The sequence below is a fragment of the Ptychodera flava genome, chromosome 13 (genome assembly GCF_041260155.1).
Source record: "Ptychodera flava strain L36383 chromosome 13, AS_Pfla_20210202, whole genome shotgun sequence".
NCBI classification, from domain to species: domain Eukaryota; kingdom Metazoa; phylum Hemichordata; class Enteropneusta; family Ptychoderidae; genus Ptychodera; species Ptychodera flava.
This window is the reverse complement of record NC_091940.1, coordinates 5,298,123-5,310,803: the sequence shown is the minus strand read 5'-3', so window position 1 is coordinate 5,310,803 and position 12,681 is coordinate 5,298,123. Positions and strand designations below refer to the sequence as shown.

The window sequence follows — 12,681 nt, the reverse complement described above, 5'->3', positions numbered from 1 at the left end:
GCAAAGGGAGCGGGTCGTCAGTACTGCGCACTTAAGGTCGTATGGGACCCATACGACCTGTGTAAACAGTATATCCAAGGTACTTTGGCGACTGATGAAAGTTAGACCATTTTTGTCATAAGGGACTGGTCAGTTTCTTCGGCCTGGGGGGCCGGTGGATTCAGGGGGGGGGGTCACCCTGTTTTTGACTTTGGTGATGGGGGGGGGTCACCATGTTTTTGAAATGCCCAATAGAGGGGGTCAGTGTGTTTTTGAATTTCGACACAGGCTCATCATTGCCTAAAATGCATCGTGTCAGCCACAAATTTCTTCCAGTTGCATTTTTCGGTGCGCCCTTCGGGTGCGTAACTTTAATAATCAGACATATTTTTCAGCACGCCCACTTTAACATATCAGGCATACATATATCAGAGATATATGTATGTTCAATATTTTTCAGCGTGCTCTTCGAGCGCATTACTTTAATATATCAGACATTTTTCAGCACACCCTTCCTGTGCATAACTTTAATATACAAGACATATATATCAGAGATATCAGGAGTGTTTCATATTTTCTCCGCGCCTTCGGGCGCCATACTTGAATAAATCAGAGATATATGCCAGAGATATCTTGATGTTTGCTAAGTGAAAGTGTACTATATGAAATCTGCATTTCATATGAAAAGCATGACAAATTCCTGATACTTTTCTGTTCTCTCTATGAGAATTCAGTATGAGAAAGCAACATGCACAAATATCAATGTTACAAGAAAAGGTCATCTCAGACTCTGCACACATCAGATTTGGCTAAAATGCCTCTCTATTGTTCCTCAGGAGATTTAATTGGATGGCTGGCAAGTCTTAACACCCATCAAAGTTTTTGATTTGCTGCTTTTTCTGTTTGATATTAATGATTGACATCCATTATATATATATATATATAAATTAGATATTATTCCCTAATATTTTTCTTCGTTCAACGAAGGAAAATACGAGTGACGTAATGACCGTGTCACCACGAGTCGAAGACGAGTGGTGACACGGTCATTACGTCACGAGTATTTTCCCGAGCTGAACGAAGAAAAATATTAGGGAATAATATACTTATCACATGCGCAAGCCAAGAATTCGTTATTTTTTGCAAAATAAAATAAGTTTTCCATGACGATTCCGCGTTTAAACTTTGAACTACTTTAGGAATAAATATATTTATTACATATTACAGTTGTCGCGTGCGAGGGGGGTCACCCTGTTTTCAAAGTTTGGAATAGGGGGGTCACCCTGTTTTCAAAATTTGGAATAGGGGGGGGGTCAGCCACTTTTTGACGTCGGCAAAAAATAATCCACCGGCCCCCCCCCCCAGGCCGAAGAAACTGACCAGTCCCTTATATTATTACATATTACAGTTGTCGCGTGCGGGGGGGGGGGGGGGGTCACCCTGTTTTCGAAATTTGGAATAGGGGGGGGTAGCCACTTTTTGACGTCGGCAAAAAATAATCCACCCCCCCCATGCCGAAGAAAACTGACCAGTCCCTAATGTACGTTACTCAAATGTTGAAGCTATTTTGACGTGATGCATCTAGATATTGTGTATGAAATACTTGTTTGTAAATAAGATAGTCGCACAGGCGCAGTTCCTCCCTCTAAATGAAACGCGGATTTCGTACATTCAGAGTCGTAGTAAGAAACCCGTATTCGGGTTGAGTACAGGTCTGTGGAGAAAAAGACCTGTGCATAATCAGACAAATTGACGATGCTGGCACTACAATCAAAGTAGAATTTCATATTACAGCTGTGGGAATGCAGTGCCTGGACTCCTTAGTTACTATAGATCCAGTACAGAGAGTAAAAGTCCGGTAAAGGGAAGTATTTCCATCTCGATGTGGTGCAGATGTACCTTGGGCAATGCAAATCGTATAAACACGAACGCCACAGTTTTCCTTTTAAGGGATGTCAATGGTCAAATTTTTGGCGAAATACTTATGTCAAAACCCAACATTTTTGACAAAATCATGGGTCAAAGTGCCAATATGGGGTTCAAAAGTGTGCGATAGGTGAACAGTCAAAATTTCATCAAAAAATTACCTTTTGTCAAAACTCAACAGACGAAACAAGGGGGAGTCAAAACCACAGTACATATATGTATAATTTGGGAGTATCCCATAGGGGGTGACAGACCTACGTCATCCTCCAATCACGGTGCCTTGTATAATCTATAAAATACGAACCCTTGTAAAAAGTAATAAAGTACAAGATTAACTTTTTGGTAACATCTGTCCTCAAGGTGACCGTCGCAATTACATAGTTACCGAACATGTCGTCATCCGTATATTTGGATGTTCAGCTCATATCAACATTTTGAAATTTTAAAGATTGAAAATATAATAAAGTACAATATTTGAAGAATGATGTGATGAGATTTATTGATTTGCAACAATTTTCACATATTTTTATCTAACATATATGAGCTTGACAAACGCTGTGCTATCATGCTATGTCACTTCTGACATTTCGCTACTGCTGTCTATCGATGTACCTACGTATAGGTGTTTCAGCATTGATAGAGAAATTCTACGAGTTACGACGTAAAGTTTCCTTATTGAAGAGAGTGGTTACTATGAAGTACACGGTTATTTATTTTTATTTTTATTTATTATTTATTTGAATCAGGCTCTAGGCCCATAGAAAAATACCATAAAATAAAGAAAAATAACAGATACACACAAACAATCATCTAACTATACAGAAGAAAAAAACAACTTCAGTATAAAATAGTTCTCCAGTGCCTGCACTGTAGTGAGTCAATATATGTACAAGCATAAATAGTCTTAATATAAGAATTCTGAGATCTCTTAATTCTGTTCATAAAGTTAAAAGTGTTTTTACGCAGTAACTCGCCAAAAGACAAAACATCATAGACAACAAACATGGTACTAATACTACAACGTCTTGACAGATTAAAAGTCGTCTGAAACAATTATTATACGCCACTCGACTTATAAAAGTCCAAGGTGAACTTTCGCCATTGCGACTGGAATTGAACTCCCATAATAGAGTTACAGGTGGCACAGTTTGTGTCGGCGCTTGGGAGGTCAGAGATGTGACTCAACATTGAACAGGGACGCGGACGCGGTACAGGTACGTGTTTTTAACGGCGGCCCCTCATATCACATCACTCACTTACAGAAGCTGCAGTACGACTTTTTATATGCTGTGTATTCTATAAACATTAGAATTATCATATCACTATTAAATATGTTTATTAAGTGTCGTCAGTGCACACGTTCGCGCTCTTGAACTCTGCTCCAGAAGGAGGCTGAGGAGGGCAAGATTTGCCCAGCAGTAGAAGAAATTTTTTAAACAGATATGACGGAGCCACTGACAGGGAGACATCCAGGACGTGTCGGTGGCAGAATAATTATTTGGTTCTTGTAGGACTGCCAGTTGTTCTTCCAACATTTCCAGGATTTCAAATCTACACACTTGCATTGCTGTCTATCCACCTCTTGAAAATGTATAGCAGTGATGCCCGCGCCTTCGCTCGTGTGAAAGTGAAACCACAGTCACTCGTGAGCTATTCAGCTCTAGCGTTATTCGCCCCATAGACGTGTGTACAAGGGTTTTTTCTCGCTTATGTACACACTTCTATGGGGCGAATAGTCCCAGAGCTTAATAGCTCACGAGTGACTGTGGTGAAACATCGGCTGTAGGCCTAAGTCCGAAACTTCATGATCCGATGCCGTCAAAACGGTGTGAAATTTTGGAAAAGCATGCAAAATATTGAATGGAAGAGAAAAAGTTAAGTTGCGCTCGCAATTCAACCAAAAATATGAAGGTTTTCTTTTTTTTTAAATCACATACCTTGCTTCCGCGATCGCTTGTTGGTAACTCGCCCGCTCTGCGTGTATGCGGTGACAGACGACAATTTGTGATCGCTGCTCGTTGCGCCCCCAATAGTCTCAACCCGTTAAAAGCACCAGAAGATGATACAACAGGAGCAGTGACTCACAGTTACTCTACCCCACGGTTACTCTACCTTGTTAGTATGTTATTATGGGAGTATGTTAGTTGCATTGGAGGGTAGATCGAGCGCGCGATCGATAGATCGAGCAGACAATCGATCGGCTCTGGAAAAAAATATCGAGTGCCAAGTTATTTTCACTGTTCCTATGTAAGTTTGTGCAGCGCATTAGGCAAATACGAGGGCCCGAAAAGATATGAAGATGCAATAATTATAATGCCATGTAGGCCTATTGAGATAAATGTGAGCGTATCAACATGAACCTAATACCGAGTGTCTCACTGCGACAATTATTGCAGAAAAGGGGTACTGATATATTAAATACATGCGCACGCATTTTTTAAATGCATATTTCCTCAAACAATTGTTGTAACAGCTTTACATAGTTTTGAAGTTTGTGATTGTCTGTATGGAAATGACTGCAGCTGCCACGCCAACTAATAAGGTCTATGAGCGGTTGCCATACATTGCATCAAGGTTATAGGCTTTATTCGTTTAACACAGCTTGGCATAATTTGTTTAGATGGCGGCTGCAGCTCTCCCATCGATCGACCACTCCGGTTATATTGATCGATTCACAGATTCATGAATTTTATGGTCTTGTCTTACAGTTAGTTGGAATCATTTAATTTTGTGTGGTCTTAATTCGGCCACGGTTACTAAAATCACCGGAAAAAAGAGACGTCGAGGTCTTAATCTATTCCCACTATTCCTCTCATAGAAAGTTTGTAAAATAGTTTCACTACCGCATACTAAAACAGCATACAGTATACGTGTATACCCAGTCGTCATACATTTTGATATATCAAAGCTACATATAGCCTAATCGCACAAGCGCTCGGCACATTTCTGGGACAGTTATCATATTTAAAATGTAGAATGTCTATATGACTTGTTTGTTGAATAAGAATCACAGCACATTTACCATGAAATACTATAGCCTATACATGTCGGCTAGCTTAACCGAGTAGCTATGGCTGCCGGGCCTAAGGCGAACACGCTGTATAATGCTGCACAGCAAAAATAACCAAGCAGCAGTGGACTACGCTGCAGGCGCCGCCAACGAAGCTGTTATAGTGCAAAATGGTGTTCGTGTGCAGTTTTGCAGTGGGCGGGCAAATTAATAAAAACTGGAAAAAAAAATAATCAGTGGGCGGGGAGGAAAAGTTAATATTTATAGGGGGCGAGCAAGGAAATTTCAGTTTTTACAATGGGTGGGGAGAAAATTTCTGGCCGTGGGTACCTGAAAATAGGTAGAGGGAGGGGAATGCAGTGTGGTTCATAGAACTTCAGGGAAGATTTAGCGCCTAACATTGAGGGAATCAATGTCCACAGGTTGAAATGACTTTTTTGCTTGCACAGTTTTTGGTTGCCACAAAGGATAGTGCTGCGCTCATAGTTGAAATTTTTATGTTGAAATATGTGCATCTATTGACAATGGGCAATTTCAGTGGTGGGGAGAGGACAGTGGGCACATGGAATTGTTGTTGGAAGCATCATCATGTACCGTGATTTTTTATTGAATAAACAAATTATATGCATATAGACATTCTACATATTAAATATGATTATTATCCCAGAAATTTCTGTGGAACGTTGACATCTCTACAACTGATTAGACTGATTTTTATAATGACATTGATCCCTTGCTTGACCGAAAGTTGAAATGACACATTCTGCTGCAACTGTAGAATATCCATGGCTGGTCACTCAAAACAATTCTAAACTTCATTATTTATTCAACAAATTTTACCACATTGTAAGAACTAAGCCATTGTACCTCCAAAGACTAATAATTTGTAAAAAGTAATTTTGGAAAGGAATTGCAACCCCGCAAAAAACAAAACAAAAAGAAAACAACAAAAACCCAAAACAAAACAAAAACCAAACCAATCGTACATTTTCGAAGGTATTATTTGAATACTTTGAGCGGTAGGGAATTTTAAAGTGTAGGCCTATAGGCCTATATTCTTTACGGGACAAATCATGAACAAATCGAACTTTTTTACTGTAGGCTACAGGCCGTAAAGTCATCCGAAAATTTTAAAAAACATAATAAATTTGCCTAATTAAAGGTTAAATTAATTAAATGTAAAATAATCAAACGATCTGCCCGCCTGTTTGAATGAGAAGTCTATGTCTTATTTTGCCAACACTCTAGTTTTTTTGGCTAAACTTTCACCTCTTATTTCGCTCTTAACAAAGTAGGCCTAAGCTTATAGAGACACAAGAGAACTAAAATTGAATCGGCCCTACTTTGAGCTTGTCTGTCTATCCCCTCATCACTTCATGCCCGCCAGTATTTTCTTTCCTTGGTTCAGATATAGGTATTTTTCTCATTGCAAGCTCCATGAACTTCATTGTTACCGTATTGTCCAGTGAATAAAATGACCACCCGTATTGTCCAGTGAATAAAATGACCACCACTCAGAATATTGTTACGGTCAATTGAACTATATCTGATCCCATAGTACCGCGTACTTATACCGCAAGGTCATATGGGACGTAATGACGTCATTCAAGATGGCGGGACACAAAAACAAAGGCACGTGGGAAGACCAGACAGGTGAAGTTGAAAACAATGTCAAACATTAATTTTTAGATAAAATTTCATACTCGAAAGTACTATTAACACATACAGCACTTCAAGAGGAAGAATAGGACGTATCTACGACAGAGAACTTCATTTTAAACGCAAAGGTAAAGTTGTAAGCGTCATGAATATTGTCACTACTGAATATATGTGATATGCTGCCAGAGTTAGCACTGACGCGCGCAATTTGAGTACTGCCGGAATAGCGTTAGGCTGCGGGTGTCTTCTGTTAGTTTACATGACAGAGACAACACTATACATGTGTGACAAATACGTAATGCGATCATATTGATAGATCAAGAAGAGAGAGCCCGCCCATTCATCGCCTGACAATAGATGCACATCAATAAAATAAGTTAATATGTACCATTGCCCCCCTCCCCCCAACAGGGTGTGAACTTGTTAAAAAGATAAAAAGAGCGACACCTTTGTTTGAAATTTAGAAGTAGAAGAGTTATGAATAAACACAGTGTTAGATATATGGGGGTGTCAAAAATTAACTGATGGCAGTGATGCATGCCAAAACTTCTGACCTGATGAACCTACAGGCCCTAGGCTTGGGCGGCCCCTGGCTGTTTTCAGTCTGAGCCTCCATCACCGACCTGCACGCCCCATAAAGACAGTCACGACCATTGCCCCCGGCATTGGGCTACCCAAGAAACTTTTATGTTAGGACGAAATATTGGATCATTGATGTAATAGAGAAGTATATTTCTGCCTGAGGGGTGGACCATTTTATATTGGGGGGGGGGGCAGAAGATTGACTCTGGAGCAATATTTTTTTTCTCCCCGCTTCACTTAGAATTATGTTTTTTTTAACTGTGTGAAGTCAGGCATTGTTTTCTTTTTCACTTCACTTATATATGTTTGAGCACATTGGGATGGCGGTAGATATAGAATCCTATCCTCTACAGGCAACTTTTCCAACAATATGGGTAAAGATGTTTTCCATGATGATTGAACCATAAATAAATTTGCATAATAATCTCGGATGTAGTCTTTTGATATTCAGTGCCCAGTAACTGTAATGCTTATACATATAAATACCACACAGAATAAATGATATCGGTATAGTTTTATTCTGTTTACAGAAATTGTATAATGTATGGGGAGGAATTGCATACTGAGAGAAGAGGGTATAATCATGAAGTTTAAAGGGGTGGTGGGTAATTTTTTCATTGGGGAGCAGAGGGGCATTTTTATAGCCTTGAATCAGGAGAATGAAATGGGGAGAAGGGAGGGGCAGTTGTGAACATCTTCACACATCCTCCAAAATTTTGTATTTCTCAAAACACCTAATAAATATATTTGTATCTGAATGTGCATTTGTGGATGATTTGTCAAAATGTACTGGTCGGGTATTTCTGTACAATTAAGGGTTTCTTGAGGATAATGAACAGGCATATTCCTTTTACTTTGCCTCAAATATTAGAAGGTAGTAGCTCAAATCACATGGAAAAGTATGGTCCATTGAGATCTAGCAGGGTGATCATCAGATAGCTGAAGTTTGTTTCAGACCTACCGTTTAGATCTCGCTTGCTTGGTTATATATATGCTTTTCATATTGAATTATATACATGTCACTTGTGAGAGATACTCAGCTTTACCCTTATATTTGATACTTTGATGCATCTAAAATTTTGTCTGATTATGAATCAATAACATTTATTCTGCAGTGTGTAAATGACATAAAGAACAGCTGCTGCCAAGTGCTTTGAATGTATATGCAACAAACTGTGTAAAATAATAATGTATCACAAACATCAATATTTTGTATAATTCATTCCATTGAAAATCATTCATCAGAGTGGATTTTTCCATGTGTCACATGTGCATGACTTTACCTCCCCAACTTTTTTTTTTACAAAATTGATGGAAACTTAAAAAAATTATCCCAGCATGGGAGTGAATGGTTTGCTATGAGAGTAAGACAATACACTATGCAAAAGCCTAAAAGGTACAATCACAATATTCACATTTCAATAAGTTTGAATGTTGATAAATGGTATTTATCCTTTAGTCATTTTAACACTTTTGTTCTCTCTGCTCAGCTCTTAAGTTTTCTGGACTGGAAGGCTTTTCACTTCATTTACAATCAAGCCTCCAAGATATTTCAGAGACAAAATATTCCAAATTATTATGGGACTCTCAGTCCACAATACTGTGTATCTCTTGCTGCTTTGTAAATGTTGTTGTTATCTTGTTTAGATCACAGTGTCATCTGTTTGGTATCTTTCTGTACCATAGTGTTTTGTTTGCCGTTTACTGAATTCATCAGCAAAATGTCTGGCACATCCGATATATTCTATTCTGGTTTCATTGTCACTGGTGATGTTTGGTATGTACCTCTGATCCCATTTTAACATAACACTTTTTCTTTTTCTGACATAACTTTTCATTTCCTGCTTTTCCATTTTGTATTTTTGTGAAAACTTAAATCATTGACTTTTCCCTCATGAGTCTAAACTTTTGATACCAAATTTTTTTTGTAATGTGTCCCAACTAGTAGTACTATCACTGTCATAGATAGTAATGTTTGTTTTTTCAGGACTGTCCCCTCTCTGTAGATGTGATTGTGGATACAAACCTTTGAATCCAGTGTTCATCATGTACCCTGTGGTAGATTACTTTTATCATTGCCAGGCCTCCTGATCTTTTGAAGGGAGCTGAAGAAATCCAGGTAAATACTCTATCGTGTATCAGTGTTCAATTGCGGAGTTTGAAAAATATGCTGAAATCTGTCTGCTTGGGACACCTTCTGAATGCTTTGAGAGTCTGTATTTCACAGTTGCTGGGAATATACTGATGAAATTCCATTACAGCGTTTGATCTAAAGTATGCCTGCATGAGATTCTTATAGGATGGTTATTCCTACTAGTCCTAGCTAGATATTAACCTCCCAGACATTTGAGCCCCATCATTTGGAGGTAGGGTTAAGGGCTGGGTCATTTCAGAGGGGCGACTGTCTTTGAAATACGGTAATCTAATAGGTGTCCATACTAGGCAGGTGTCCATGATGATACCTGTCACTATCATTTGAATAACATAGCAGTAGATCTGTTGGATCTTTACTCAAGGAAGGCAAATGGTATTTGCTACAGGGTTTCATAAGTTGATATTTAAGCAGTAGTATTTTGTTTTGTATAGAGTAAATCGATATACATTACAGAGGAGCTTTAAGACCAGCATTATAGCAATTCCCAGTGATTTGCAACTTTTTTAGGATCCTACTTCCACTTTTATTATTCATTTGGATGAGCATCCACAAGTCTACCGGACTAAAAGATTGGCAAATTCATGGTGTCAGCTGCCAAATACTGAGTTTAGGAAATGTACATTCTGTTGAGAACATGGTTCCACCAGATGTTCATAAACAAACACTGTGTGTGTACCACACATTACAATGCAGGAATTGATGCAATTGTGTGTACATGCATAATATTGTACATGATTCAGAGTTGCAGTGTCATGTGGCTTGAAGTTTCCTGGTGGTTAATACAATTTTTCAAGATTTCCAATCAATATAGAATCTTTATTCCTGCTGATATCAGTTCACTAGCAACACAAGGGTTACAGTAAACAACTAGTGTCCTCACATGTATTTTTTGATGGTGATTTTGGCTGACATCAGCATCAACAAGATTCCATCAAGAGCAATAGAGTATAACGATGATTTTTGATTAATTGTTGTGAAATATAAGTGAATATCTATCAGAAATCTCAACTTTCTCACAACCCTAGTTTGCTAAGGAATTTCCGATCTGTATGTCCTAGACTGAAATGCATTGCCTCAGCGGTCTGGCTAAAACAGACTAAAATTATCTGGCTAAAATTATCCATAGCCCCTAAGGCAGCGAGGGCTAAAGGACAGGGCACAAAGAGTAACCAACAAGGGGCTATGAGAGAGTACTGGAGCAGGATTCTGCACTGCATAGAAAGCTTATTTTTTCAGCTGGTGTAATTCTCATACATGTACAAAGTAAGGTGCAAGAATTTTATTTAAGTATTTTTTAACCAGGTAAGCTGTTGTGTTTTCACCTAGCTGGCAAAGTGACCACATATTAAAAGAAAAATACATGTACTGTAATAGTTCTTAGGTACATGTATCACATATGTTATTTGTTGACTATAAAACCAAATAGATATGACTTTCAATGCAAAATACACGTATGATATGAAATACAGGTACCATTACTTTCAAAGCTTTATCAATTTACACTCAGCGAGTACCGTTATATCTTGTTTTTACATGGTTTATGTGTTGTTAGGTGTTTTTAAAACTTCCGCAGTCAGTTGTACCCATCACAAAGCTGCTTCTTGCTGAAAAACCATTCATTCATTTCCATGGTGCCATGACAATTCACAGTGTGCTTTTCTACACTCATCAAGTTGACTGTATCAAGTAAGATACAGTATGTATACTCATCAATTTTTCTGTGTTGATAATGTAAGGTTATTAAAAAAATACCAGGATTTATGTCTGAGTGTATTGTAGATTGTCCAAGACGCGTAGGGTTGAGGACAATACTGAGGCATACAAGGTACAAGGACATAAATCCCAGTAGTGTGTGAATAACCTTATTATTACACACCTATTTTAGTCCAACTGTACCATCATGCAACCGCGAGTAGATTGAGAACAAGTTCAGCATGTCCACCAAACCATAGACTGTAGAGGGGGATGATCAAACGCACAGAATGAAAATTCAGTGCTGTGCGGTGTGCTAGGCATTGTATTTCAGCAGCATAATTTCAGATAAATTTTCAGGTTCTAGACTGACCATTATTCACTGCCTAAAGTATGATCGTTACATGAAAATATTTTGGGAAAAAAAATTCTGAAATCTTGTCTTGTTTTTTTCCCTGTGTTGATGTGACCCTGTTATGAGGTTAAAGGTCAAATAGCGTTCAAAGTTATTGTACTCCGCTTCCTATAATATGGAAACTTACTGGACGATGAAACTCCATAGGTGTATAATAACACTGGATGTTCAGAATCTTTTAACAATAATGCAACAGTACACGTATATTTTGTCGGGTGCCAAAGTATCTGATAAAAATCGTAGTTAAATTATTAAGTCAGAACATCAACCTTCCAGTAATATGGAAATATTCAGTTCACAGATAGAGTTGACCATTGATCTATACCTCCTGTTTGTAGATGTCTGTACATGTATTTCATGCACTTTTGCCATTTCACTGAACAATCCTCTTCAAGAATGGCAAATCTAAAAGTGATAAACTTTAACTAGCACCTAACCAACTGTCAATGTCATTAGTGCTGATAATTTTGAAACTGCATGTTTTTTTATAATACATGTAATAGCAGGTGATGTGTCAGCGATGACTGTATTAATTATTCATGCTGCACAATGATTCATAATTAGAGATTCAAGCTTTGTCAGGTGCATTTATTTAGGAATATCAGCAACTAAAAACAATTATTCACCATTTCCAAACATCTTTTGAGTCATAGTCTTGACAAAATTTACTTTTGTATGAAGAGTAGGATTATCCCAGGAGAACAGTAATGTGAACTCAGAATAAATGTTTTACACAATGTTGATATTGGACAGTCCGGCAGTAATATGTAAATATGCCATGCTGATTGTCTTTTCAACATATGGCTGTTTATATATATCATTCCGGTTGCTCCATACTGTTTCCATATTCATATTACGGTAGCTTGCATGTCACATTAAAATACTGAAATGTGAAGCCTAATTAATAGCAGGTGGTGTTGGCCTTTTTGATGTTGTAATCGTGCTTACATCTGTGTCTCATGCGCAATTCTGGTGCGGGCTACATCATGATACAGGTCAGTGATAAAATGTATACAGTTTAATGTCTTGATTGTGGTAAAACAGACCTGCGGTTGTGATTGACTTGAGTTCCTAGACTAATTATCAGTAGAGCTATTGTAAAAAGCAGATTGAAGTGATAATCCTTCATCATGAAAATTACTTTTAAAAAGTAAGTGTGATATCATGTTGTAACATGGAGCTTTGTAACTGGATTGGCAGAGATTAGAATGCAAGAGATTTGTACATATTATATGAAATAATTTGTACCAACTAGTTGTACTT

The 12,681-nt window shown here is 38.0% G+C and overlaps 1 protein-coding gene across 8 annotated transcripts in view; it reads left to right on the top strand.

The window, feature by feature from the left end:
* Positions 1–6,512: 6,512 nt before the first annotated feature.
* Positions 6,513–12,681, top strand: part of LOC139147193 (protein CBFA2T1-like) — a 124,429-nt gene continuing 118,260 nt past the window's right edge. For 3 of the 8 annotated variants that reach the window (XM_070718169.1, XM_070718157.1, XM_070718153.1), the window contains exons 1-2: positions 6,521–6,702; positions 9,144–9,275. The gene's annotated coding sequence lies outside the window, so the exon portion shown is untranslated. Of the gene's footprint in view, positions 6,703–9,143; positions 9,276–12,263; positions 12,414–12,681 lie in introns of those variants that run through there. The other 5 variants (XM_070718185.1, XM_070718179.1, XM_070718181.1 and 2 more) reach the window with 4 other exon arrangements.